The sequence below is a fragment of the Kogia breviceps genome, chromosome 4 (genome assembly GCF_026419965.1).
Source record: "Kogia breviceps isolate mKogBre1 chromosome 4, mKogBre1 haplotype 1, whole genome shotgun sequence".
Taxonomy (NCBI): Eukaryota; Metazoa; Chordata; class Mammalia; order Artiodactyla; family Physeteridae; genus Kogia; species Kogia breviceps.
In genome coordinates, this window is record NC_081313.1 from 118,554,147 (window position 1) to 118,578,490 (window position 24,344).

The following is a 24,344-nucleotide window of genomic DNA, read 5'->3' on the forward strand; positions in this document are numbered from 1 at the left end:
TCAAACTAAAGTGTGATTGTCTGCATCTTAAACGGGACCAATGGGAAGAGGGAGGTGCTGCACTCAGAGGAATGAATCAATATTGGTGAAATTTTAGGAAGTGACAGTCTATCAGATGGATTATTAAGTAGGGGTCTTTCTTGTCTGCCCATAAAACTGATTTGACCTGTGATAAATACATCTGATTTCCTTTCACCTTCCCTCTCTCCTTGCCTTCCTTCCATCTATTCAACAAACTTCTCTGGGATGCCTCTCTATTCCACTCTCTGTGCTCAGTGTTGAAGTCCTGAAATGGGAACTTCTTACAATAAAGGGAACTGAATCCAGGAAATAATAATCATAATCCTATAACTGCAATTACCATTTATTGAGGAAGTGCATACTACATGCTGGGGACAATGCTAGGAGCTTTTTATGAATAGCATTTAATCTGCACGACAACCCAGTGAGGTAGGTAGTGTTATTCCCTTTCACAGACAAGAAACCAGAGGCACCGTTTTTTGGTCCAAGGTCACACACGTTAGTGTGGTCTGGAATATTAGTGCAGGCATTCTGAACTCAGAGCTTTTTGTTCCAGGTGAGATTAGATTTAAATGAGCCTACAGGGTGGGCTTTGAGGGGACGAGGTCCCTGGTGTGCTCTGTGTTACGCAAGGACTTGTGTTGTGGGTCAGTGAGAAGGGCCAGCCCCTTGCTGAGTGTATATGAGCACCAGGGGGAGGGTCCCAGCGGGCACCCCGCCCCCGCCCCCACCCCCGCCCTTGTTCCCCTCCCCCCAAAGGGGCCCCCTCCTCCCCGGAGCAGACACCACCGGAAGCAGGCTGTGCCCCAGGCGTGGCTCTGGTCAGGAAGAGAGAGTCTTTTGTGATCTGGTGGCCTGGTCTCTGTTAATACCAATCAGTGCTCCTCCCTGCTGGTTGCTTCGGGCCGGCAGACTTCTGTGATCCTGCCGGCTAGGGGTTCTGGCCTAGAAATGCTCAGGATGTGGGACGGAAGTCAGAGTCTGAGGGAGAGACTGTGTCATTGAATGGAGAGGAAATGGGGTTTCACAGAGGCATGTAGGGCCCCGCGGCCATGGCGGGGCGGGGGCCAGACAAAGAGCGAGAGGAGAGAAGGCGGCATCTGGGTCAGCCTCTGCCCGACCCCCACCAATCTCGGCTGGGACTTGGGAGACTGATCTTGAGGTCGGGGGGAAGGTAGAACGTGGGTGCTGACAATCCGGGCTTGTGGGTGACTCTGAGAAGAGTTCTTCTAGGAGCTCGGCTATCCAGGGGTCTGAGTATGCTGTTCTACCTTAAGGCAAGCCCAGAAAACTGGCCTCAGACTCCCCAGTTGGCCATGATCTGTGGCTGGCGGTGGGGTAAACTTGAGCGACTGGTGTCAAGTTAGCAAACCAAGTCCTCGTGAGGAGCTGGACAGGGGGCTGCCGAGAAAGACCTAGTTGCCCCATTAGGAGGCTGTCATTGGGCTCCCAGATGGGCATGACTGGGGGACCCCTGAGACCTTGTGGCGGGGAGATGGCCCCGTGAGAGCTTGCTAGAGCTTTCTCCTGTCTGCCTGGCACCTCAAACTCCCCTCCCTTGCCCTCTGGCCCCCTTCGTGCTGCCACCTACTTCTGTCCTTTGTGTCCAGTTGTGGGCTTCCTCTGGCCCATCTCTCTCTATGGAGCCTGCTTGGCCGGCCAGCCCTCCATCAGAGGTGCTCATCCTGTCTCACACTGCAGCCCTCGCTTGGGCTGGACAATCCACACCACACTCCTGCTTCCTGCAGGAGAGCTGTATCCAGGGTCACTGCGGAGCGAGCTGCTGCAGATGATACCCGGGAGCCCGTGAGTGTTCATCCCTCCCTGGCTCCCGGCTCCAGCTCCACCTGCTCGCCCAGCTGCTTGCCAGTGACTCACCCACGTGCCCCAGGGGAACGGTTTTCCAGAACCCTATCTTGCAGATTCAAGAAAATCACTTCACCTTCCAAACACAGAGCTTGTCCTACTGTTTTCCTCCATCCCTCTGGGGGCCTTTCCAAGCAGGACCTGTAGGGACAGGGACAGGGTGTCTACTGTTGGAAGGTGCTCAGGCCAAATTTCCCATCCTTGAACCCCCAGCCCCTCTCCTCTTCCTGGCGGTCTCCACTTTCTTCTTAATGGATTCTCCGAACTCCCGTGATAGCAGCTACTTCCTAGCCCCACATCCCTAGGAGATGGCAAGTGACGGAGGAGGCCTGTAGGGTGACAGAGGCCTTATATTTGCTTCTCTAGCCCCAGACTCGGTCCTTCCTTGTAGCTGCAGGATGAGAGGACAAATGATCATTTCTCTCAGTACCCAGAAAAGAGCTCCCCATCTCTGCACCCTCCCTGGTGAGGGCAAGCACTGCTCCCCCCTCTTCCTGGCTGAGCCTCCCCTCACCACTGTTTGGCCATTTCCTCAGGGGCCCTTGGGTGCCAGGTCTCGGGGGATGGGAAGAAGCTTTGAGAGCCAGAGGCACCATTTCATTTTACCCATTGGCCACGGCCCCCACTCTGTCATCGGTGGCCGACAGGGGCTGCTTTGCCAACCAAGGTGTCAGTGAAGCTTTCTGCCTGCTTGTCACTTACCTCTCCCAGGGAAGGAGTGGGTGGAGGGAACTGTGACTGAGCTTGACCCTGCCCTTCCAGCAGGTACTGCTGCTACCCACAGCTTCCAAGGAAGGAGAGGAGCCCTACCAGGGGCTGCCCCCGTGGTCCCACAGCTTGGGGTACAGAATCAGCACACCGCTGCCTATCCCCTGCCCCCTGAGGCCTGGATCACAAGACTCTAGAGAGATTACTTGGCAGAAAGGGACTGGTGCCATGGCAAACTGGAGATCTTAGCCTGGCACTGAGGGCTGCTGGCATCTTGGTCTCCCCTCCATATTCCAACCTACCAGCATGGGTTCCTTGCCTCAGACTGGTCCCATGAACAGGCCCCTGGGCCTTTACACATGCTGTGTCCCCTCCTATGCTCTCCTCTCCTCTCATTTCCCCTCCCCTCTCTCTTCTCTGTCTAAGTCCTGTCCACGCCAGAGGGCCAAGCTCAACCTCCACTTCCCCCAGGGAGCCTCCCTTGACTACTCCAGCCCACAACAAGAGCTCCTTCCTCTGAGTCCTCGTAGCTCACAAAATAGAACTAAATTCTATAGTATCTCTCATCACGTATTAGTCTTGTTTTTCCAATTATCCTGTCAGTCCTTTGAGGACAGGAGACCATAGTTGACCCCTGTTTGCCTCTCCCAGTGCACTAGAGAAGGGTTAGACTTTTTTGGAACTCAGCCATTAGTGGTTCACTAATTGGAATCTGCTGGATTTGCATGTGTGTATAGTTTTCATGTGTCTATGTGTATGCTTGATTTACATATTTATACACATATGTAGGGTGTCTGTGTTCATGCATATAAATAGGATTCACATATATGTACCACACGTATACATGGTTTAATTCATTCAGTAACCATTACTGAGACCCTGTCACAACTGGGCACTGTACCAGGTGCTAGGGTTACAAATGTGAATACAGAAATAGACTGCCCCAGCCCCTTGGAGCTGGGAAGAGAGATCTTTAAAGAAGTAATACCAATAATGTGAGCTAAGTGTCATGAAGGGAGAGCACATGGCAGGGGTGCTCACTTTAGCCAGTCTAGGGAGACAGGTCAGGGAAGGACTCATGGAGAAAGGAAAAGTTTGGCTAAGACTTAGAGTCTGTTGAGGGTTGAATTACGTCCCTCGAAAAGATATGCTCAAGTCCTAACTCCCAGGTCCTGTGGATGTGACCTAACTTGGAAACTGAGTCTCTGTTGATGTTATCAAGCTAAGATGAAGTCATAGTGGGTTGGGGTAGCCCTAATACCATGACTGCCATCCTTATAAGAAGAGGGAACTGTGGACGCAGACATGGGAAGAACACTGTGTGACTACAGAGGCAGAAATTGGGGTGATGTGTCTACAAGTCAAGGGGTGCCAAGTGTTGCAACCACCAGAAATTAGGAGAGAGGCATGAAGAGATTCTCACTCTGAGCTCCCAAGAAGGGATCAACCCGGCTGACACCTTGATTTCAGACCTCTGGCCTCCAGAACTGTGAGAAAATAAATTTCTGTTGTTATGAGCCATCCATCATGTGGTACTTTGCTATGGCATCCCTAGGAAAACCGTAATACGAAGGTTTAGGCTAACTAGGAATCTACCATGTGAGGGAAAGGAGGGAAGAGTGATTCCATCACAAGGAACAGACTACACAAAAGTATGGCAGAGAGAAATAGAAAGTTTAGTAGGGCTGGAATGTTCCCCAGGAGGTGGGAATGGGAAGTTACACATTAGAGCATGTATGTGCACACATATGGTTTACGTGACTGTGATTATGTGTATATGAATAGTTAGTGTGATCATGTATGTGCCTTTTGGAGTTTTACATGCTTCCTCCTGCTTTTGTGGTTTTTCTATGCTCTTGCATAGTTTGTGTGTGCGTGCTTTGCGTGTCAGTGCCTGTGTGTGGATGGTCTACAGGTGTGCACCGAACCCAAGGCAGTGGGTTCGTGCCTGGTCAGAGGGAGCTTTGAAGCCACACAGAGCTCAGGTTTCTTGTCTACATGGTTGATGCTCACTGAGGATGGCAAAAACCTGGTCAGACTGTGCAATGATTCAAGTAGACACCAGGAGCTCAGAGCTTACTTGCCCTAGTTCAGAAAGAACCTCCACAGGCAGGGAGGATAATTCCTGGACTTCACTGGCTAGCAAAAGGCATGCGTGGGACAGAACTACTGAGTCCTTGAGTTTGAGAAATGGAGGTAGCATTGGAGATTGTTCAGACTCCTCTTGCCCCCCTTAGCCCAGCCCCACTGGCACTATTTCTGGAGATTCCTCAAGACTCAACCCATGAAAGGGCACCCTGTGATTTGGCCAAATCCCCATCTGCCTGGAAAATGTCTTCTTAGGGGAACCCCAACCCCTGGATAAGGACTGCTGCTGAGAGCAGGAATCAGGGGAAGGGCTACCCCTATTCCAGGCCCTCCTGATAGGACACACAAAAGGTTGTGTATGTGTGCATTTTTCCAGAGAGAGGGTGCCTGGCTTTCATCACAGCCAAAGGGTCTCTGACCCAGGAAATCTAAGAACCATTTCTCTAGTCCGGGCTGACATTGAGGGTGTGAGCATGGTACGCGCAGGTGTGTGCAAGCATGCGGAACTCCCAACCTGCTTCCTCTCCAAGAATATGGTTAGATCAGGATGTCAAGTGCAGCCTGAGGCCCTGCCAGCTGCTGCCATGGTCAGAACACAGGGGGCTGTCCTTGACGGGGCTGATAGAACAGACGGAGCCAGTGTTAGGGAGAGGAAGGGAGGGGGGGAGGCGGCTGCCTTCGGGAGGAGGTTTGAAACCTAGAGGAGCTTCTTGAGATCAGCTCCCTGACTAACCAGCCCTTCGTGGGTTCACGTTCAGGAAGAAGCCTTGGAAGTGCAGCAGGGTAGATGTGTGGGTGGGGATGGGAGGAGAGGGTGAATAGGAAGAACTGTGAAGGTTCTGTAGAAGGAACTGGGCTGTTCAGGACCTTGGTCAGTACCCTCGGGGTTCCTGCAGCACCCGCTTTCTCTGCTTGTTTCCAGCCTGCTCCATGTTAATACCTCTGGGTTTGGTGGAGATGCTAAGTACAGTGGCCCTACTTGTAAAGTTCAAGATAGAGTTGGGGGCCTCTCTGTGGCTGCAGAAGTTTCTAAGAAGTTGGATGGGGAGAAGGAGGACCCCTCATGGGTAACTAGAGTTGGGGGGAGGAGGGAGAGGAAGTGCCTGTGGCTTGCATTGCGTTCCTCGTCCTCCTTGCCTGAGGAACTGGGCTGAGCTAACCCGGGCCTTGCCATCCTTGCCCAACCAAACTTTCTTCCTCCTGTGGGGTTCCCAAACATTCCAGGGTGGAGGGCTTCCGTGAGGCTGTTATCTGATGCCTCTCTCACATCCCTTTCTTCTGATGCCCCTCTCCTTTCCTGTGCCTGCCTGCAGCCATCACAACCCCCTTACCTCCCGCCTTACTCCCTGTTGTGTCTGGAAGGACTTCACTGCTAGCACTGTGTTGAGGACCCTCTGGCTTCTAGATGTGATGGCTCTCTTGCCTCTTCTCTTCTTTCCAAAGAACTTTCTATGAGCAATTAATTAACCTCATCATATCCTTTCTGTGGAGCCCAGTACAGGGAGGGAGGGAGGGGAACTACCTTATTCTTGAGGACAGTCAAATGGACATGTGGACCCAGGCAGCTGCTGGGAGGATTCTCTCTCAGAGCTGCCACCCGCTCCCCACATGGGAGCTGGCTGCAGAGTGAGGCCAGCTCCAGGGAGAAGTGGGGTCACCCATCTGCTCTCAGCCCTGGTTCAGTTTCCACACAGCCTGACCAAAGCCTTTATAATCTGCTCCCTCCAGTTGCTTCCACCCTTTCCCCCAATCTTCTCCAGGCAACTCTGGTGCAAAGGACTTGGGGAGGAATGCAGATGAGTATAGAGGAGCACAACCTTTGATAGCAGCAATAACCTTTCCCCTGGATGCTGTGTCTGCCCTATTGGTGCAGCAAATGACATGCAAATGCATGGAAATGCAGAGTGTCTGCATGCAAATATGCCCAAGCATCCTGGGCATCACTCCACTGATGGCCCCTGGGGAGTCCCATGAAGTCTGATCTCTTGTGGCCCAAGGGGTGGAGACCACAAATTCTGGGATGCTGGGTGATGGGAACACCGGCTCCACCTCAGCTGGTCTTGATGCCAGTGGACAAGCCCCCCCCCCCGCTCTGTGACCCCAGCTAAGCCCTGGGTGCACTTAGTGTGTGACACCTGGGGAGAGATGGGGCCTAGGCTGTGACTCAGAGGACACACAGAGTGGGAGATACACTATGTGGGGCATTAATTGTGCACCTACTGACACCAGGCCCTGAACTAGACACACTAAGCATGTTAATTCATGTCATCTTTCTGACTCCCCATGAAGTTCTTAAGAAAACAGGTTTACTAATGCAGGCACTTGGCCCATGATCACACAGTGAGTAAGTTGGGAAGCCGGAACTACACTGAGACTTTTAGAATCTGAGCAAAACTTAAAAATGTACATCAGATAGTGTCATTCCCTGCTTAAGTCACTCCCACGACTTCCCAGTGTCTCCAGTATGAAATATGTTTCCAAAAAAAAAAAAGATATCTATTTCCGTTCTGTGGTTGGTGAGACCCTGAACTTCTAACCTCATCTCCTCCCACTCCTCATTGCTCACTCTGCCCCAGCTGCCCGGCTGGCTTTCTGTTCCTCTTGCACATGAGCTCATTCTCTTCTCAAGGAGCCTGCACTTGCTGTGCCTCCCTGTTTGGAACGCTTTTGCTCCTAATCTTCACGGAGCGGCTCCTTCTTATTCTTCAGGTCAAGTGCCACCTCTCTGGAGAGGCCTTCCATGACTACCTAGGCAACAGTGGCCTCCATCATTCCCTCTCTATGCCTTCATCCCAATTTCTTTCCTTCACAGTGCTTAATACCATCCGAAGTTATGTATTGAACAATATTGACCGATTAATAAAACACAAGGGCATTGTGTTTTGCCCTTGAGAACATAAGCTGTGCAGGGGGTTCACCGCTGTATTCTCAGGGCCTGGTGCTTAGTAAGTGCTCAATAAATGTTCAATGGACAAACGACCTCAGAAAAGTTTCCCCAAGGGTGGAGCTAGAAAAGGGAGGGGCACACTGGGCTGAGAACTGGGTTGCTGACCATACCGAGGCCTGATCACGGAGGCTCTGGGGTTCATAGAAGAGAGTTCGCCTATCTTTCTGTCCACGAGGTGTCCTTTCTTCACAGGGAGTAAATGTTGACACATTTCCTCAGACTTTGTGTAAAGCCTGGAGGAAGGGACAAGACCTCCCGGCATGCCAGGACCAGAGAAGAGTGCCCTTCTGGGAGCTTGAGCTCCCTGCAAGCTCCCAGCCAATCCCTATCTTGGGTGAGGTTCAGGGCTGCTCAGGGGCCCACCCGCCTCCCCGGGGGGATTGTGGTACGCATTGCCTGGCAGGGAGGGAGAGACTGTTGCTCAAAAAACTTGATCTTTTGCCTTTGCTGACATTCTTGGATTTGGCATTTACAACCTCAGGGCTCTATTCCAAGGAGGCCTTTTGCATTTCATGTAAATATTATGGTGATGAGAGGCGACATCGAGAATACCCCGTAGGAAATGTAATTCCACCCCCACCAGGCTAGAAGCCTCTCCCTGCTGCTGCTTCAGGTTGTTATTCAGGGGATTGATTTCACCCACTTCTTGGGTTAGCCCAGAAAAGCCCCCTCCACTCATAGGCAGCAGGGTCTGGGAGTAGCACATTAGTTATTTTTCCAATTTGCAGAGGCGCTTTCATCCATCAATGTGGGAAGCAATCAGGGTAAGTGAGGAGCTGGTTGGTACTGCAGCCATTCTTTGTGGGGGACGTCCCCTCCTGGAGGAGGCTTGGGCAGTCCTCAGGTCTGGGGGGGGCGCGGGGTTGGGAGATCCAAGACAGTAATGGGCACTGTAATTCCCAGAAGTCATCTGCTTTCCCAGTCACCTCCTCAATGATTCTCTACTTCCACCTGTCTCCCAGAAGGGTTCAGCCCTGGATCTACGTGCCTCTCCTCTCTGCTTAGCATTGGGGACCACCTCCAGCTAGTGTGGCTCTTGGTGCCATACTCCTACTTTTTTCTCAAATTCATGGGGGAATGACGTTCATAATTCACCCACAAGCAGTCATGGTGGGGGGCTGGACTGGAGCGGCTGCCCTCAGATGGTCTACAGGGTCAAGGAGAAACATGGCCCCTTTACATTGATATCTCTTTGATATGCTGCATGGCCATGAAAATTTTGTGTGGTGCAATGGGAAGGACTGCAGATTTGAGATCAGAAGACCTGGGTTTAATCTACTTCCATCTCCTACTTACATTGTGCTACCTGGGCAAATCACTTCACCACGGAGTTTCTATTTCCCAGTCTATAGAAAGGGGATAATGTCACCTAACTTTAGACTGCCATGAAAAAAGCTTTCGACATAAGAAGGAGGCTCAATATCTATATGATAAAAGAAGGAGTGAACGACGTAGAAAGATTTTAGGATTTGGATTCAGAGAACTTGGATCGGCAACCCAGGTTAAACACTTTCCACGTGATTTGGGACACGTGACTTCACCTATATGAACCTTGGTTTCTCTCAGTAAAAACTAGGATAATACCTACCCCCCAGCATTATTGCAGAATAGATAGTTAATATTAAAATACCTAATAAACTGTAGGGCACAGTGCTCACTCTAGTTTAATATTACTTTGTGCAGAACCCTCAAGGAAAAACTGTGAGGGCTCCCAAGATATGCAAAATCCTTAGACCTAGCCCTAGAGGAGCTGTGATGGATTTGGGGGAAGAATGCACAAAGCATGGGGCAGATCTACACAGAGAGTTCCACACATTCATTGACTGCACACATATTTACAGAGGACTAAGCATGTTTTCATAGGTCTATTGGAGGTTTTAGGTTAGGCCTCATGGTAGGGCCTTGGAGGTCAAGGTAAGACCCTTGGATTGACTGTTCTGTGGGTGGAGGTCTCAGAAAGCTCCTATGCCATCTATGCTCCTGAGTTCCCTTGTGGGGTGGCCTCTGGCTTGCTGAGTCACTTTCCTCAGTCACTCTCTGAAGGAGGAATGTGCAGAGTCCATCGTGGGGAGAGCGTTTTAATCAGTCACTCAGGGGGTGGCCCCTCCCCACAGGTCAGTGGCCTATGTGGCCACCACAGCTTGTGGCCACAAAAGGCTTGCCGAGAATCCAATCTAATGGCATGGCAAAGGCTCCAGCTACCCTTCCTGGGAGCGGGCAGGTGAGTTGCAAGGTGATTTCGCTGCTGTCACAGTCTCCCTTTAGACACAGGCTGTCCTCGAGGGCAAAAATAGCAGCTTCAGAGGCAGGAGAGTATTGCGACAGTGTTCCCAGGTACAGCCAGCAAACCCCTCTCCAACCAGCTGATCCTGCTTGACCCTTGGAGACTAGGGCCAAGGTCCTAGGGGATGATTTTGGTGGCTCTGAGCCCCTTCCAACCCCTTGGCTTCAGTTCTGGGCTCTGTCTATGAACAGGAATCGTCCCCACTTGGCTGTTTCACTGGGTGAAGAGGAGTGCACTCAAGCAGTGCACTGTGGCTGGGCCCATGCCCACCTCCACTTCCTCAGGGCTGAGCGCCACAGACCTGCAGAGGCCCTGCAGCCTCTCTGGGCCAGAAGCACATAGGCTGGGCTGGGGACGTTGAGGATGGCACCCAGCCTGGAGGCTGAGCTGAAGGGAAGACATTCTGCAGTCCTTGGGAGGTGGGAGGGGGAACGGAGGAGTTTGTGCACAGCTGTGTGTGTGTGTGTGTGTGTGTGTGTGTGTGTGTGTGTGTGTGTGTGTCCTGCCGCAGAAGATGGCAGGAATGGGGACTCCATAGCCTCTACTGATTAGAAGGTTTTGAAATTGATAAATTACTTTGTATTGGGGCAAAATGATTTGACCAGATTTCAAATGTCTCAGAGAAGGGAAGCTTCTCTTGGGCCAAGTATTGATTGCATTTAATAGAGCTCGGACTTTCTCACTTAAAAACAACAAAATAAACATTTAAGAAAGGCACTAATTCACACCTCTCTCTCTCTCTGTCCTCCTTCACTCACTCCCCTCTCTCTAAGAACAGGAAGGGATCCAGAGACACCCCCCCCACACAAGGCTGGGGTGAGGGTGAGGTCAGGGAGGCAGTACTGAGGTTGGAGCTGCTGAGTTCCTTTGGGGCAGATTGATGGTGGGGGCTTGGGAGAACAGGGGACCCTGGGTTGGTCCCATTCTTCACAGATTGATTTTTGCCAAGCAGCAACTGTCGGAGACTTCGATAAATCACTAACCCAAGTGATGAATGCCCTGAAGCTGAGTGGGGTGGAAGAAAGGATGCTAGTTTGAGGGGCAGCCCAGGGAAGGAGAGTGGTGAGTCTGGAGGGCTGGCGGGTAGACGGAGCCAGAAGAGTTAAAGCTGAGTTCTAGAAATTCTGTGAGACAGTCCCAGATAGCTAATACTGGCCTTGCCTCTCAACAGGATTTGACCACAATCATTAACTCAACAGTGCTTCAAAATTCATTTTCAGTCTGTCTGTTGTCCGTCTCTTGCTGTCTGTCTCATTGTCTGCCTCTTTATCTGGCTTCCAAATGGACTCTGATAGTTTCCTCCCAGGAGAGGATTCCCATGGACCTGCTGGAAAATGGAAAGGAGTGTGGGGAAAGCTAGTAGCAGGCAAGGGGTCTGGCACTGGGAAGTAGGAGAAGAGGCGTGTGGTGGCCTCTTGGAATGGGTGGAGGAGAGGTACCTAGGGCCAGCAGAGAGAGGGAGGGTATAGGGAATGAAGACACATTAATAGAGCAGCCCTGGCTAGAGAGATGCCAGTTTCCAGGGTGTTTTATTTCTCATGGAGGAAAAGGTCACGTCGTGTTGCTCTCCCATCCTTCTCCCCAAAGCTGTGAGAGCAGAGACCTGCCTTGATTGGGCTCCCTGAGGAACAGCAAGAAGTGCAGAGAGGGAGAGAGACCAAACCAGAGCAGCAAAACTGATTTCCCATCATGGCCAGAGGCTGCCTTGGAGGCAGCCCAGCTCACAGACCACAAGTCTTAATCAGCTCTGGGTGACTTTGGACATGTGACTTAGCCTCACCCATGTTTTCATCTATAAAATTGGATCATATAATAGATTTACATAAGGTTTATATTGATTAAGATTATATCTTTAAAGAGCTTAGAACAGCCTGGCCCATAGCAAGCATTCAGTAAATGTTAGCTTTTACTAACCAGCATTATTACTCACCCAGGTAGCAGCATGGCAGATTCTGAAGCCATGAAAACCCAAAGTGTGTCAGCCATCCTGATGTCAAGAGAAGGGACTCCTGGCTCTGCCTGAGGGTGGACAATTCTACCCAAATTTCTGATCTACAGGTCAAGCTGTGCTCTATACTGTCCCTACTGTCGGTGCTGATGCACCACGAGCTGAAGCTCCACTGCCTTCTCTATACAGGCAGCTGGAACCTAGCCCTTGAGATGCCTGCCAGGCCCCTTGCGGGCCCTTGCTCGGCCCACACGAGTTGGGCCTGGCTCCTCCCCCCACCATCCGGGCCACCACTCCCAGGCGCCCGGCCCTGTCTCTGTCCATGGTGCTGACCCATATACCCGCCCACAGTGCAAACTTCTCACCTCAACCATTCCCTCTTGTCCCCAACTTTAACATCTCCGATGATCTCCCCAGTCACCAGGAATGAATTCTGAGCTCACGTTCTGGAACTCTGCCAGGAAGAAAGAAGCGGCGTTAGTATAGAGAATCACACAATAGGCCGCAGGTAATTATGTCTCTTTTAAGCTGTTAACAGGATTGGCCGTTTGATAAATGGGCGGATTTGAGGCTGTTTTGTCACTGACAAGCTGTTGTAAGATCATACTGGATGCCGAAGACGGTTTATCTTCATGTGTGTGGTGAAGAGGGGGAATTCTCAGTAGATTTTACACCCTCTTGAAATTAATGTGATCTCCTAGGCCAGTCCGGTGCACAGGAGTGAGTGATCTTTATGACTCACCCCCTGATTCGATTACCTGGCACAGCAGTCACCTCCAGTCCCTCTGAGTGTTCTCACCCTCCCGAGGCCAGGCCGCTCGCTCCCGGCTCCCGTCCCTCCAGCTCCCCTCTGACCTCCTTGCTCTCCTCCTCTAGCCCTGCTCTCAGGTCCAGCTGCTGAGCGAGCCCAAGTCTCAATTATTGCTGGCTAGCCTGAGAGGCACAGAGGAATCTGGTTTCTTCTGTTTCTCCGGAGGGAGCAGAAGGGAGGGAGGCGGGTGGGAAGAAGAGGGAGGCAAGGGAGGGGCAGGGAGGGAAGCAGAGGAGGAGAGAAGAAACAGACAAAGAGGGAATTTAACCAGAAAAACAGAGAGCCGGGCCAAGGTAAAGAAAAGAAAGAAAGAAGAGAGACAAAGACAGGAGCAAAGGGAGAGGAAGGGTTCTTTCTTTCATTTCCAGAACCTTACTCTCCATAAGCACCAGCGTAGCCACCTTCCCTGAACCTGGAATTAAGCAGGTCCTCTGGGGAATTTTTTCAGATAACTATATTTTATTTTCTTCATAGCACTTGCCACTATTATATGCTTATTTATTTATTTGCTTCTATAATAATTGTCCTCACTCCTAAATTAGAAGACCCATGAGGGCAGGGATCATGGCGACCATGTTGTCGTCAGGACTATAGCACCACCTAGTAGGTCCTTGGTGCATGTTTATTGACGGCATGATGTGGCAGGTCTGAAGGGGCAGGATGGCCTGCCCTCCTGGCAGAGGTCTGGCTGTGAAGGGATGGGTCCAGGGTCCAGGGTTGAATCGCCAAGTATACCATCACTGGCTGGATTTGAGGAGACATTTCTGGGGAAAGGAATGCCTTGGCAGTTCAGTGGACAGAATTAGGTATCCTCCAGATGAAGCTTTTTATTTTTTATTTATTTATTTATTTTTTTGCGGTACGCGGGCCTCTCACCGCTGTGGCCTCTCCCGTCGCGGAGCACAGGCTCCGGACGCGCGGGCTCAGCGGCCATGGCTCACGGGCCCAGCCGCTCCGCGGCATGTGGGATCCTCCCGAACCGGGGCACGAACCCGCGTCCCCTGCATCAGCAGGCGTACTCTCAACCACTGCGCCACCAGGGAAGCCCCTGGATGAAGCTTTTAAAAATGTGGTCCATGAACCTCTGCATCAGAGTTCCCTGGAAACCTGCATTTTCACAGGCATTCCACATGATTCTGAGGCAGTGGGTCTGAAGTTCACATTGTGAGAAACACTGTTCTGGGGAATGGGTGAGCTGGGGGCTCCTGCTCCAGGGAGATCTCAACAGAACCAGAGATCTTGGCTGCTCAGTGCATGTCTGTGTGTGTGTTGGAAGGGTAGTCGTTGGAATACCTACAGTGGAATGAAGAAGCTAACACCCATTAATTCCAGCCATGTGCCACTGGGAGCTACTTGTGAGGGAGCCCCCAAATTCAAAGGAAGGAAAGGAAGGGCTCAGCCAGCTAGGGATAGTTCCCCCGCGTGACCCAGGACACTAAAGGAAGAGGAGGACAGCACCAGATGTGAGGAGGAGAAAGAGCCCTCCCTGCTCTGTGCCCAGGGGCCTCTGCTCCCTACCCATGGAAGTCTGCAGCTGGTAAGTCATGCCTCATTTCCCAGCAAGCTGTGTGCCCACCCACAAGCCCCGGGCCAGCCTCTCTGACTCTTCAGGCACCCCACTCCCCCGACTTGTCAACAATGTATGCTCCACAATTGATTGACTGCTCCCCAAGCACATGCCCCCCTCCATACACACACACGCACACACATTACCACACCCCAGATGTCACAGCCCCATCATACAAGACACAGACAGGGCCCGCCCAGGACACCTGAAATACAGCAGTGGGTGCTCAGAGGCGAAGGGCAGTGTGCCTGAGCAGTGGGACAGCCTGGGTGTGTTCACGCTGGATCTCCATCTGGGCCTGGAACAGGGGGGAGGAAGATGGAAACAAGGGCCAGCTGGTTTAAAAAGATAGCTCACGTACTGCCACTTTCTGCCCAGTAAAATCAAAGCACACAGATGAAGTTAACACCACCTCCCATTCCCTCTACGCTCCAGCAACTCTGGCCTTCCTTCATGCCTCAAACACCGCATGCTCTCTTCTGCCTCAGTAGCCCCCTCTCTCATGCTGCCCCTTCTGCCTGCGATGTTCTTTTACACTCTTTCACCCTGTTTATCTCGTAACTCCTACTTCTCTTCCTTGGTGGGTCTTTCCGGACCCTCTGTCTCTGTGCTACCAGGGCCCTACGTTCTTCACTGTCTGCAACACTCAGCCCTCTGGTCATTATATATTCAGTGTCTATCTTCCTCATTAGACTGTGAGCTCCACAGCAAGAGGGCCCACACCTGTGTGTCTTGTCCACTGCTGTATCTCTGGCACCACCATCCACAGTGCATGGCACGTGGTGGGCACTCAGCCAGGAAGACTATGGCTTAGACAGAGTCATTCATTTCAGTGAATGGTTCTTGAGCATCAGGCATGGTGCTGGACCCTGAGGATGCAGAGGCAGGCAAAAAGGCACTCTCCCTCTTCACAGAGGCTGCAATCTGGTGGTGAGACAGATAGTTGTCAAATAATCATACAAATTACTGTAAAATTGCAACCATGACAGGTACTTTAGAGGCTCATAGTGCCAATAAGAGTACATAAAAGGGGAATTTTGTCACGTTCAGTAGGTCAGGGAAGTTTCCTGAGTAGAAAATATTTCTCTGAGATAGAGAGGGTTGTGTAGAGCAACAGTGGAGGAAAGAGTGTTCTGAAGAGATAGAACAGCATGTGCAAAGGCCTGTGGCAGGAAGGAGCATGGCTTCTGCATGAAACTAAAAGTGCAGAAGGTCTGAAGTGTGTGGGGTGAATGGGGAGGCTGGAAAGCAGGCAGAAGCCAGACCATGCAGGGCCTTGTCAGGTGAGGTAAGGAATTTATTTCTTCATCTAAGAGCAAAAGGTTTAAACACTGAAGAGTTGAAAGAGCAGGGGGGCGGGCTTAGGCAGTAGTGACATAATCAGAATTGCATTTTGAAAAGATCATTCAGGCTTCAGTCGAAGAAGAAAGAGAGGGGCTTGAGCAGAGGCAGAGCCCAATAAGTGTTGCAGCCATCTGGGCCCAGGCCAGGAATGTGCTGGTGGAGATTGAGAGTAGTGGACAGTTCTTGAGAGAAAGTTTTCAAGCCACACCACAGGCTGCTGGCAAAACCAGGACTAGTACCCATCCTGATCCTTTGCACCTTCTTGTAGCCATTGACTTCCTTCTGGGATGTCCACTGGGCCACCATCAGAAGGGGTTCCCAGGCCTCCCCCAGAAGTATCCCCTGCCTTGTCCCCCCACTCCAAGTTCCCACATTCTGTACCGTGTTCCCCTGGGGGTGTCCATTTGTGTCCTCTTCCAAGCTGGAGGGCTCTGGCTATCTACCCATTTGGAGTTGGGTTTCTCTCAGAGACCCCAGATGCTTTGCATTCTGGGAATTGTAGTTCTAGAGCAGGAAAGCTGGGTCTGCTCCCAGACTGTGGGTCTGGCAGGCAGCCTGGTTGCCATGGTAGCAGCTGGGCTAGAGCCACTGAACCATTTCATCCACAGTTCTGCTGGCTCTGAGAGGATCCCAGCAAGGAAGCTTGGGCTCTGGGGAGGAGAAGGAAAGAAGGAAGGAGGGAGGCGAGGGCCAAGTGCGCCTTCCCCACAGGCCTGGGCTAAGCTTTGCCCTGCTCTGGGGTTTGTGGACTGAATTGGAAAGAAGTCACCAGCTCTTCCTCGGATCAGGACTCCCTGACCACTGGGAGCCAGTTCTGCTACTCTGTTCTCATCAGTCAATCAGACCTTATAATTCAGCTCTGTGAATGCAGAAGCCTGCATCAGACAGAGAAAGGAGGGAGCAGCTCCCTCCCCAGGGGAACTCGGAGCCTGGGTAGAAAGGCAAGAAGGTCCAAAATAATTACTTAGGAAGGAAAAAGTCCTGTCCATTTTCCTTGCAAAATGTCCCCAGAATCCACTTCTTTTTCTCTGCCCTTTGGCCACAGTCCTGGTTCATTCTATCTCCCCCCGGAGAAGGCTTTCTAAAACACAAATCTGGTCCTGTCACACCCCTGCTTGAAATTCTTCAATGGCTCCCCTTTGCCCACGACTGGATCAAGTCCAAACTCTCTAGTAGGACCATTCATGGCCTTGCAAATTGCGGCCCGAGGCTCCCCATCCAGTTTCTTCTCCTGCCTCCCCTCTGCTCCAGCCATACAGAAGTTTTCTCGTTCTTCATTCACACCCCCGCCTTTGCACATGTTCACCTCTGCCTGAAAGATCCTTCCCTCCCTCTCCCAGCCTCTGAACTGACCTAACTCAACTGAACCTCCTCCTCCTCGATGAAGTCTTCCAAATCCTTCTCCACATGGGAAGAATTAATGGCCTGTTGCTCTGAGCTCCCAGAGCACTTTGTACACCCCTCTCAAGCACTTATCACCCGTGTGGTGATTATTGTCTCTGTAGCTGTCTCTCCTGCGTCTGAGCTATGTCGGGGGGCCCCGGCGCCCAGCACAGCATCTGGCCACAAGGTAGGTGCTCAGTAAATGGTGAATGGGATTGAACTCACCAAAGGAAGGCTATTTGGGCTGTTGCCACTCTCCTGCCCTCCCACTCTGGGCTCACTGCCTTTCTGGGGTCCCCTCCCCTGCTTGCACCTCCCCTGGGCCCCCGCACACCTCACACACCGCAGAGGACTGGCAGACCCTATTGTGTGGCACCTTCTGTTCTGGGCGAGGGTGGCAGAGGCACCTGCATGTGGAGGCTGCAAACCTCCGCATGTCACTGGGAATGTGTATCAAGTCATACCCGGTCTCTAGAGAGAAGGCAGCACCCATGTCTTAAATGGAGCCATGATTTGTGGACCCAGCTCCAGGATCTGAAAAACCACTTAGGCTTCCCTGCTTCTCCACCTGGAGGCAGGATAATTCCAGGAAAGTCCTTCCTCCCAGGCAGAGGCTCCACTGCCTGGGCCGCAGCCCTAAGGCTTCCCCATTCAACTCCCCACCCTACCCCGCTCCTTTCACCTACCCCCAGCCAGTAGCTCCAAGCCTCCTGGGCCAGCTTTTCCTGCATTAAAATCCTGACTCTATCACTTAACATCTGGGAAGACTTTTCCTGGTGTCCATCCTTTCTGAGTCTCAGTTCCCCATTAATAAGAAGATAAAAATCTCCTGCCTAGATTATTCACCCATTTATGTATCTATCCATCCACCCACTCACATATTCCCTTCCATGAAGATTTACTGGGTGCCTGCTATGGACGAGGTACTGTATTAATCACTAAGGATGCAGAAATGAATCAGAAAGACATGGTCCCTGCCTTCAGGGAGCTAACACTCTGTGGGGAAGACCAACCTCAAAGTGTTTCGAGGCAGAAGTGCAGACTATTAGGTACAGTCTGGGCCTGATCTGGGATCTCAGTGTTTGTTTCCTCAATGATAATTTGCTGTGTACTTGTGACATGGCAGGCCTGGAGGGTAAGCACGAACACAGACAGGCCCTCGCCGCATTGGGTCCTGTTCTCATTACAGATAGACAGACGCAGCTCAGAGAGGACTCAGCACTCACTATACATTACAGTTGTGAGAGGGCTGGGAGAGAAAAGGACGTGGACTCTGCCACTGAAAACAGAGGGTTCAGACTCCCCAGGGCCCTGGGGATGATTCCTTGAGATGGTGATGCAGGATCCTTTGCATCCAGCAGATGGGAAAACAAATGGATGGAGCCTCAGTAGGACTGCCTGGGTTGGGGTAAGAGGCAGCCTTCCTTGGTTAGGTGGGGTGGGTGATGGAGAAAGAGGCTCCCGCAGAGAAGGTGAGAGACAGCAGGAGCGCCACGCACACAGGGACTGGGGAGGGTGGTGGCTTCCCGGAGTACAAGGAGGCTACTGTGTCGCCGCCTCAGCCCACGTGCAGTCATTCAGTAGAACACTTATTTTCTCTATTCTGGAGGTGGCAGGAAGAACCTGGTTCAGGTGTCAGTCCAATGAGGGAGTGGGGAGGGCAGAGGCCGGTGTGGTGGCTAGCTCAAGCTGTTCTCCTTAGCACAGCCCCTGACGCCAGGCCCATGGCCCAGAGCCGCTCGTCAGGCCCTCCCTCTTCTCCCTTAGCTGCTGGAATTGGTGTCTTGACTCGGTGGTGAGGGCGATAGGGAGTCGGGGGGATGAGGAGGTGGGGGCGGGGTTGTGGGTGAGTCTCCAGGGCTCGGAGGAAGATAGGAAATAAGAGGGAGTGGAGAGCGGGGTGGAGATTCATCACTAATCCTTGAGGTTTTCAAAGAAGAAATCACCAGCTTGCTCTGTGAGCCTGGGTCTCAGTTCCCCCATCTATAAAATCAGGTTGGACTAGCCCTAAGAGTTCCTTGGCATCTGTTCCTTTGGCTGTTGGGAACAGGGAGATGGTGGAGGGAGGCTCTGCAGAGAAAGGCTGGCTCCACCCTCTTCCAAAGGACCCAAATCAGCTTGGCTGACATTTCCCAGGATGCCCTCAGTGCTGTGACATTTCAGAGACTTGCTCCCTGACAGGGATGGAGGATGGGAGGCTGACCACTTAGCCCCTGCTCTAGGCTCAGACGGGCTCAGGTCACAGGCCTCTCCCAGGGACGAACGAGCCTCACCTTCCAAAAGACAGCAAAGTTCCATCATCTGGGCTGGTCCTGAACTGGCACACGGGCCTAGGTCCCACCTTGAAAATACTGTACTGAACTGGGGAAGAGTGAGGCAGCTCTGAGCTCAGAACTTTCCTCAGCAAAACCTCCATGTCTGCATCTGTGAAATGGAATGCATGATCCGTGCCTCCCTCAAAAGATGATTGTGGGGTCCAACTACATAAATGTGAGAAAAAGGAAGTGTTTCATAAACAGTAGGTTGTTGTGCAAGTGTGAAGGGCTCTGATGGGGGCATTAAGGCCTAGAGTGGGCTTGGGGGAGGGCAGGGTGAATGGAGTTTAGGAGGGATTAACTGGGTGCAGAGGCTGGAGGAACCAGGTCAGATTCTGGCAATTTCACAGACGGAGAGAGCTACTTGGTGAGGAGAGGCCAGCAAAGGAGACGCAGGGAACCCTCTTTGCTCCAGTTGATGCTGACTCATGGCCATAAGGGGCTGGAGGCGGGGTCAGAACCAACCCATGCAAGGAGGAGGCCCAAAGCCCCTCTCATTAGTTTTACTCTTCAGTCTCAGGCCTGGGAGGGAGACCAGCTTGAGAGGGCAGGTCAGAGTGGTAGTAAAGTGCCTGGATTTTGGAGTCAGAGAACTAATCATGGCTCCGTTGATCACTAGCTGTGTGGCCTTGGGCAAGTACTTTACCTCTCTAAGCCTCATATTCCTCATCTGTAAAATGGGGCTTGGGGTTTTAATAGTGCATAGCTGGCAGGTTGTTGACTGGATCAAAGAAGCTCACATTTGTAAAGCACTTAGCATGGGCCACCTCCTAACAGGTGCAAAGTCTCTTTGCTAGCACCATCATTAGTGGCATCAGCTCTCAGACCCAGGTTGGGCCTCACCAAGAACCTTTTCCACCTCTGGTCAGCCTAGTCTAGAAAGAGGGGAAACCCCTTCCCCGCATATTCTTATGCATTTATTTTTTTTAATTTTTAAAAAATATTTATTTGGTTGTGCCGGGTATTAGTTGTGGCAGGCAGGCTCATTAGTTGTGGCTCGTGGGCTCCTTAGCTGTGGTATGCAAACGCTTAGTTGCAGCAGGCATGTGGGATAGTTCCCTGACCAGAGATCGAACCCACGCCCCCTGCATTGGGAGCTTGGAGTCTTAACCACTGCGCCATCAGGGAAGTCCAGATTTTCATTCATTTAAATGCGTACCAGATACCTACTGTGCACCCAGCTCAGTATGGTGGGAAAGAGGACAAAAACCGGATGAAAATTTGCTGGCTGTGTGAGCTTGATTGGCTTTCTTCACCGACCTGAGTCTCAGTTTTCTCATCTTTAAAAGTGGGAGTAATCAGACAAGGGTTGTGAATTGGTATTAAAAACTATTAGGGGAATGGTTGATGGGGACATTGGCATTTGTTTGGTGCCAGAGTAACCCACAAACACTATTTTCTAGAAGCAAGGTGAAGAGAGAACCATAACTATCATTAGCTGGTGTTCATCTGAGCATTTCTTTCAGTGGATGAATGAGATATTTTGTGTCTTCCAATGTGGTAGGAAGTGAAGTGTATGACATAGCCTCGCATGTGTTCTAGCCCAAAACATTTAACTTGAATCATTCTAGCCTTTAGATCTAACTTCTAGTTTACAGAAAACACTGGAAGTATCCAGCACAAGAAAGTAACCAGACATCTGGAAGGAGGGATATTCTGTAGGAAAACTGACTTGGCTGTTTCATGGTGAGGCGGCCAAAAAACAATGGGCGAATGCACCATCTTAAACAATTTAATACACATAATGATCAGATGCCATGTGTGGCCTGGTATTGGATTCTGACAAACCAGCCATAAAGGACTTTGGGAGGCAGCAAATGGGGAGATTTGTATAGGGTCTGGAGATTAAAAGGGATGAAAATTTACTAAAATGGAAAGCTGGAGATTGTTGACTGAAAAAAAAGGTGATCATGAAGCAGTAGGTATGTATAATATGTCATATTTTGGTAAAAAGATACTTATAAGTAAGAAAAAGATCTGGAGGGATGTACATTAAGTTGTGAATAGTGGTAGGAATGTGATGCTTTTATTTTTATGGTTTTGCTTTCTGTGTTTTTAAATTTTCCACAGCGCACATGTACTGCTTCTGTAATAATAAAATGGGAACAATAACAGTGTGTACCTTGTAGGGCTGTAATAATGCAGTGAGTTAATGTTGTGAAGCACAGGGCTTGGCATAAGTACATGCTCAGTAGTTAGGTGCTGCTAAGACCTTTATGCTGGTCCCCCACCCACCATTAGACAGACCTGGCTTATTGGAGATGTTCTCCCTGTCCCCAGATCCTGGCACAGAGCAGGGCACTGCTGATGTTTGCTGTACAAATCACTTCCCTTGGTCCAGCTTCTGTTGGACGTTGAGGGGAGGCTGATGGAAATTGTGGCATTGTGTTCACACAGGTGGAGGTCTCTCAGGGCCCACACCCCCATCTCCTCTCCATAAATTCCCAGGGTGTGCCCTCCGCTAGGTCCTTACTACAAGTAGGAGGGGACCCTTTGCCAGTGGAATAAACCTGCAGTGGTCTGATCCAAAAGGAACAACCAGTCGCCCCTGCTCATCACCCCAGCCATATTCCCCAAGCCAGCCGAGCTATTACTGGCCTCACCTCCAAAAGCTTTCACCTTCTTCACTGCCCTAAACCCTGGGGTTGGGCTTGGGGCTGGAGGTTGGGTCTGAGGCTCTTCTACAGTACAGACAGGGATTGAGGCTAGACCTACCATAGGTGCTGGTTCTTGAGCTGGGTCTAAGCCTAGTTTCCCAGAAAGAGCCTTAGAGCTGGGACTAGGCTGCCGCTGTCTCCATGTCCAGGGAGTGAGGATTCAGTCCAGGTCTGAGGCTAGCTGCCTGTTAGGAGCTGGCTTTAAGACTTGAAGTGTACCTAGGTCTGAAGCTTGCTGTTGACTGAAAGCTAAAGCTGAAGCTAAATCTTGTCCTTGATGAAGGCTGGCATGGCCTTTGACTAGGGGATAAGAGCTGGGCTGTTCCCCTACCTGGCAAGGGCTGGGAGCTGGCTCTATAGTCAGAGAAGGAGCCTGGGAGGGGGATGGTCTCACCAGGTGGGGTGTGGGAAGGCAGCTGTCGAAGAAGGAAGAGGGACATCCTCTGAGGCTCCAGCCCTGGCTCTTGTGTCCACAGAACCCGGTACGGATGGGGAAGAGAGAAACGCTTGCCCAGGTGAGGGTTGGGCCCCTGTGGCACAGGCAGAGGCGCAGTGTGGAGGGAGAGGGAGCCAGCATGGAGGAGATTCTACTGAGGACTTTGAGTCACCGAGGGGGTTTCTGGCGGCTGGGGAGGGAGCCCTGCATGAGTGGCTAGCGCCCCATTACCCCCAACTCCGCCCCTGAGAGCCGGCAGGGCTTCCCGCTCATTAGGCCGACATCTCCTCCTTAATAAAAAGTACATGAATAAATAAATAATAACAGCCATAACTGAACGGGAAACCGCTTTCCACTCTTTTCTGTTTCCCCAGCTCCTTCCTTCCAGGCTCGGTCCTGAGGGCTCCCCCAGCCTGGGTCCATCCCTCCCTCTGGCTACAGGCATCCCTCTGTTCAGGAGGCACTGGGGGAGGGGGGTGCCACTCTTAGGGAGACCGAACAGGCCTTCTGCACCCCTAACCTGCTCTTGGAGGGGTGGTGGATGGGAGAAGTCTGGCGAGTGGTCGCCTCTCTCAGCTTTCAGGGAGAAGGCAGCAGCAGCTGAGCCTTTAGGGCCAGGGCTGCGGATGGTACCCAACACACAGGGACCCCAAGTCAGCGAGGGGCAGGAAACAGAAGGTAAGAGAAGGAACTAGAAGGTGGGACAGCTGGAAGGTTGCAGGGGCAAACAGGAGCTGGCATTTGCATAGGATAAGGGAGGAGGTCTTAACCCACATCCAAGTAGCCAGAGGGAAGGTTGCCTTTCTCAGAAGGAACAACAAAAATCACTTTTTCTTCCTCCTGGCAGTCTCATGTTGATCCCTTTCTCTCTGTCCCTGTGTCCCCATTCTCTGCCTCTGGTGTCTCTCCGCTGCCCTCTCTTTCACTATCATGTCCTTCCTTACCTCGGTCAATGTGCCTTGGAGATGTGTGGGTCAGTGCGACCCACTCCTCAAGGTTAAGGGGAAGTCATACGGCCCTGACCTGGTGATTCAGGACCATGGAGAGCATCACTCCAGGGAGAGGCCCTCTCCTGAACCAAACAAAAAAAAGAACTAGGATTGCCTGTAAGAGAGCTGGTGAGGTGGAGGTAAGGGAGAGGTGGTAGGGAAAGGTTTGGACATAGGGGAGGGTCATTCCCAGACTGGCCCTCCTAGGCTGGGTGACTCCTAACTGGGACTTAGACTGGTTGCTGCCCTGGACAAGGTCCCCCACAACCCAGCCAAGGAGAAGGGGAGAGGGAGGGGCAGCCTGTGCTCTGGGCCGTACAGTTCCGGATGGAGCACAGCACTTGCTAGGAAGCTCTGGGAACCTTTGTGTGTCGAGTGCAAAACTAAACACATGAGCAGATTATGGTTTGGGGTTTGGGGTTTGGGGTCTGTTTGTTTTTTAAATTTTTCTTGATAAAGTACACATAACATAAAAACCATTTTTAAGTGTACAGTTCAGTGAAATTAAATACGTTCAGATTATGTATTTTCCTCAAGAGAACGGAGTGACTCTTGGGCAGATGCTGGGGAGGCTGTGTAGGGTGTGTAACGTGTGCGCGGAGAGAAGAGGATAATTACAACCCTACAGGAGAGGGGGTACCCAAGGGTAGGGGAAGTAGGAGCTAGGGACCAGGGTCCCATTAGGCCTGTTCATTCTGGTAGCTGCAGGCTGTGAGCAGGGGGTCAGGCAGAGACTTTCCTGGCTCCAGCTCAGGACGAATGGGACCTAGGAGTCTCCTCTTCCCTCCAGCAACTCCCTCTGAATGGAGCCAGAAGTCAGATTTCGGGAGCAGTCCAGATGTTCAGGGGAGATTCAGGAAAGTGGAGCAGATGGGCCCTGGCATTCCTGTGGAGGCTGGGGGAGGAGGGCAGCAGCTGGAGGATGTACTGGGGCACGTGCTAGAGCTGAGCTTGGCTCCAGTGTGTGCTGGGGCATGTGC

The 24,344-nt window shown here is 51.7% G+C and overlaps 1 long non-coding RNA gene across 1 annotated transcript in view; it reads right to left on the reverse strand.

Annotated features, from left to right (window-relative positions):
• Nucleotides 1-1,963: 1,963 nt before the first annotated feature.
• Nucleotides 1,964-24,344, reverse strand: part of LOC136794170 (uncharacterized) — a 42,549-nt gene continuing 20,168 nt past the window's right edge. Inside the window, exons 2-3 of the long non-coding RNA XR_010840548.1 lie at nucleotides 12,228-12,316; nucleotides 1,964-2,028 (exon numbers count right to left, since the gene is read on the reverse strand). This is a non-coding gene — a long non-coding RNA (uncharacterized lncRNA). The remainder of the gene's footprint in view (nucleotides 2,029-12,227; nucleotides 12,317-24,344) is intronic.